Source organism: Amblyomma americanum, chromosome 1 (assembly GCF_052857255.1).
Source record: "Amblyomma americanum isolate KBUSLIRL-KWMA chromosome 1, ASM5285725v1, whole genome shotgun sequence".
NCBI classification, from domain to species: domain Eukaryota; kingdom Metazoa; phylum Arthropoda; class Arachnida; order Ixodida; family Ixodidae; genus Amblyomma; species Amblyomma americanum.
The window spans coordinates 475,473,159-475,478,401 of record NC_135497.1 but is presented as its reverse complement, the minus strand read 5'-3'; positions in this window follow the sequence as shown (position 1 = coordinate 475,478,401).

Sequence of the window (5,243 nt, the reverse complement as noted above, 5' to 3'; positions counted from 1 at the left end):
CTTGGGACACATCCCTCATAAGCTTTGTTATAGGCGAGATGAGGTGAAGCGAAAGCCAGGTGCCCCATTTATGGCCAGCGAACGTACTCAAAACGCCAGTAACAACGGCGCATCTGGTCTGAAGCGAGAAGTCCTGCTTCGAAGGGCACCGTCATGTTCGGAAACGATATTTTAGCATGCCCAAAAGCCATGGAAGCACTCTAAATTCAGGAAATAGCGTACGGGGGCCATGAGAAGAAACGCCAAAAGAGGGGAGCCTAGGCGCTCCGCTGTTCGCATTTCTTTGCATCACTTTGTTGGTAGCAAAAATGTGCCAGATTCGTCCGTGATGCATTCTGGACGGCTCTAACGTAATTTCTTTACCACACAGGTAAAAGCGCGATCAAATAAATTCAAACAGCGGAGTGTGTAGGCGCCGCGTTGTTCGCTTTTCTTTCCATCATGACAGTATGTCAGTCGACCGTACTGTAAGGCTGAATTTGAAATAGCGTTTGGGGCGTGTACACTACGAAGCAGGCTATTTTCAGCGTAAGCTGTCCTATATGCCCGTTATATGCTGACACTACATCGTGCCGCGTTCGAACGTTGCCTCTGCATTCACCGCAGCTATGGTAATCCTGCAAGGAACCATATAAGATCGAATACAGAGGGGGCGCCTCGTGATACAACATGATCTTCCTGCTGTTAGGCATAGGTATAATCGCGCTATAAATTCCACGCTAACCTTGCTCCTATCTGTGAATGGTGGCCGCCTCGTGTGAGCCAAAAAGACTCATTTCATCCGGGTGGAAAGAAATAAACGCGAGATGAGGAACAAATCGCTGCGTGGCATTGAAGAACAGTCGGCGGAAAAGCGGAGCAGTAGGTGGTCGACGCGTGCTTTGGGGAAAAATTAAAATCAGCGGCGTCGGTGATTAAGAATATCGTACATCAGGTATGCCACAGAAATAGACACACAATTGTTCGCATTGAGCACTGCAGGTATGCGCAGTACCCAGTGATTCGGATTTCGCTTACGTAGAAAAAAACTTGACTAGTTGAAAGCACTGTCAAGGCTTGAATGAGCGTTAACTGCTAGAGCTACCCCCTTTTCCTTTTTTTTGCTAGAAAATTTATTAGAAAAATTCTGCTTTAAAAGTGAGTTTAAAGGTGGAAGCGAGGTCGTCTTTTTCAGCGCGCTATTTTATGGGCCACAAGCCGGCTTCGTGCCCTCGCCCTTTTCTTAAGCAGTGGGTGGAATGCACGTAGTGAATGTATGGCCAATACGATATAATAATGTTGTTCAGCATTCATTCGACTCTTACCATCCGCAAGCCTAACTGACCGATTCCAGTGACAGTGAGCCCACCGGACAATAACGAAGCCGGAAAATAATAAGAATGAACATTCAAGTCACATATTAGAAAAACTGGCACGCAAAAGACAGAGAACCAGAAGGAAGAAATACACACCACGAGCGCTGGCTCGCAACTAAGGCTTTAGTCATAAAACATCTGGCATATAAAGGATGGAAGGCAAGGCATGACACGGGAATTAAAGGCAAAACATGAAAACAGAACAAGCGTGCACGCGCCACTCAAGAATGCCCAGAAACAAGAACTCCTTTTAGATAAAACAACAGTAGGCTTACTAACGCAGCCGCGTTGCTCTGTTGCGATAAAATATTATTCTACCACTTCTCGCGTGGTATGTTCCTTGTGGCGTATAACTTATACTCCCTTATGCCATATATACCAACATATACCAACCCGCCCAACTGAACACTCTACTAACCTCAAGTCACGACACAAGAAATCCGGAACATTTCAAGATTTAGCCCCACCGCACAAATTACGCGACGCAAATTCTACGTTACAGCATTTCTCATTTACTTTAACACCTACCTAAATAATAACATTGATGTGTTCGGGCTGAGTATATGAAACAACTTTAGGCTCCTTTTTAAACCGTACTACAGTTTAAGTTCGGAAAAATCTTGCTACTCCGATTAATTCATTTTCACACACGACTGACTGTATCGCAAGCACATGTTTATTAAGGTATAGAATCTTATTTGCTGGAAGCTCGCCGCGGTGGCTCAGTGGTTACGGCACTCGGCTGCTAACCCGAAAGACGCGGGTTCGATGCTGGCCGCGATGGTGAATTTCGATGCAGGCGAAATTCTAGAGGCTCGTGTGCTATGCGATGTCAGTGCACGTTAAAGAACGCCAGGTGGTCGAAATTTCTCGAGGACTCCACTACGGCGTCTTACTTAGCCTGAGTCACTTTGGGCCGTTAAACCACTATAAACCAATCTTACCTGCTTGAACATCTAACCACCTCCAGTGATTGTTAGATTTTCTTTTCCACATGTGTTTAAAAAGTCATCACCATATTAAAAGTTCCTTTCCTTGCCATTCTTTGGTAGTTGCCATTTTTATTTATAGACGTGTACAATACTCTTCTGTTCCACATTGTTTCTGTGAGTTTTACTTACCGAGTTATTTTTGTTAAAATTAAAAGTATTTTGCTGTATGAAGTCCACTTATTTTGTGCTGCTTAGGTGGCGCTTAGATACATGGTTGCGTGACAAACTGTTGTTTGTAGGGGGCGAGATCCACTCAAGCTGCAAAACGCGGCCTTTTACCTCGTCCCCACAATGCCGCATGGAAATAAATTCAAGTAAACAAGCACCATATCGCCGTACATGGGTGCCGTAGTTAGGTGTACTATTACATAAATAGTCATGCGCAAAAGCGTCCGGCTTGAAATGCGTCTGTGAGTCATGTGTGCTCAGCGATGTTCGTTAACAAGTAGCGCCTCGTATTCATAGGCGCCGACTGCGGGGGGCTGGAGGGTTCGAGCCCCCCCTCCCCCTTCTGGAGACTGAGTGATGGAGTCAGGGGGCAACATATCTTCTGCTACGCACGGGCATATTCACACAGGCGGCTGAAAGTCGCCGAGAGCGATGTCGCTGCTTCCTACCTTCACTGTAGTATGCTCACAGATATTGCAAGTCGGCGCAATACTCATTTGAGGAAATTTCAGGACTTTGATGAGATGCGTCCTGGCGATAACAGTGAGCAGCTCCGACATCTTTTGCTGGAGGTAGCTAAGCTTGTCAAAATTGCTTTGACTGTTCCAGTCACGTCACTCACATCTGACAGATCGTTTTGATGCATCCGCCGCGTCAAAACGTATATCAGGTCAACAATGGGATAAGCTCGATAAAATCACATAGCATTTCTCCATGAGCACAAAGAGCTCGCCCGGACAACAAATCTCAGTGGCATCGCGGACGACTTTATTGAGGGGCCTGCTTTGCGAAGAAACACATTTAAGATTGTGCGGTAGACTTTGCATAATGTGAACGCCAGCGAAGTTCGTCATAGTAAAATACGCCAGCTTTCTTCAAGCTGCCACTGTCCATCATTCCCTCCCATAAAATAGGCCCTCAATTCCCGCTGTTGCCGCTTCGCCATTACAACTTCGGCTTTTTGCCCCCTGTTTGTGTCTTCGTTATATTTTTGAAAGATGCATGAAGAATTCATATGCCTTCTTTGATGTCGACTAAAAAGAAAGCACACAAGAAGACGGGGTTCAACAAGGCTGAAGGTATAACACAAAGGGAATGTTCGTGCAGAAAATCAGCCCCCTTGCGTATGGGCAGTTTTGACACAGTGCGCTTGCTGTGGCACAACACATTATCCCCTTCGGATATGCAGGCGGTCCCTGTCACTCACCGTGGCACCGCTGCACAACCGAGAGAGACAGGACAAAGCACTAGCTTGCAACTGATTTTTTTTATTGACGACACGGTAGCATATAAATACTGAAGCGAATACAAAAAAGAGAGAAGAACTCAACGCATGCGCTGACAAATTCCACCCAGAAAAGCCATTTCCTAAGGTGTCAGAGAGATTAACAGATGGTGTGCTGAGGCACTCGGGTGACTTCTTGCGTAGCAATCTTGCCTCCAGAATCTCACGCATGTGTCAGTCCTTGCTCTGCGCATCAACCCTGCACCCACTGAACAATAGCTTGCAAGTTTTGTTGAAACAATCAGGGCAGTGCTCTGACAGATGACAGTTTCTTTTTAGTCACCATCATGAGCAACCAACTAAGCCAAGAAACAGCCCCGTTGTCCTTCTTTAAATTTTAAATTCTTAGCTTGTTGTGAGAATGTTTGCATGGTTCACTGTTTTTTAAACACGAAGAGTTTAAAATACGTTCATACTGAAATTTAAACGTTGTTGTCCAATGTTGTGTCCTTTAAAAGTGCGTTTTGTGTATCAAGAATAAACCGGTGTTGTTAAAAGACTGGATTTGTCATTCGTCGGCCGAGGCCAAGGCTTGCGGATCCGTTCTTTAGAAGGCGGGGCATTTAGTATATAGCCTTTCCACCTGTCTACGTCATCATCATCATCAACATCAGCCTGACTACACCCACTGCAGGGCAAAGGCCTCTCCTATGTCTCTCCAATTAACCCTGTCCTGTGCCAGCTGCGCTCACCCTATGCCTGCAAACTTTAAAATCTCATCCGCCCACCTAACCTTCTGCCGGCCCTTGCTACTCATGCCTTCTCTTGGAATCAACTCCGTTACCTTTAAGGACCAGCGGTTATCTCCCCTTCGCATTACATGCCTGCCCAAGCCCATTTCTTCCTCTTGATTTCGACTAGGATGTCATTAACCCGTCATTGTTTCCTCACCCACTCTGCCCGCTTCCGGTCTCTTAACGTTACACCTATCATTTTTCTTTCCATGGCTCGCTGAGTTGTCCTTAACTTAAGCTGAACCCTCTTTGTTAGCCTCCACATTTCTGCCCCGCAGGTGAGTACCGGTAAGATACAGCTGCTGCGTACTTTTCTCTTCAGGGAAATTGGAAGCCTGCTGTTTATGATCGGAGAGAACCTGCCATATGCGCTCCACCCCATTCTTATCCTTATAGTTATTTCCCTCTCATGCTCCGGATCAGCTGTCACTACCTGAATGAATTACACGCATTCCTTTACTAATTCCAGTACCCTCGCTGCCAATTGTGAACTGCTTTCTTGCTAGACTGTTGAACATTGCTTTGGTTTTTTGCATAATAATATTTAGGCACACCGTTCTGCTCTGTCTCCTCTCTCTAACTCAGTAATCATGATTGGCAGTTCATCTCCGGAGTGACTCAGCAAGGCAATGTCCATCAGTAACTCGCAGATTAGTTAGGTATTCTTCATTAACTCTTATCCCCAACTCTTCTACGTTCAGGCCTCGGA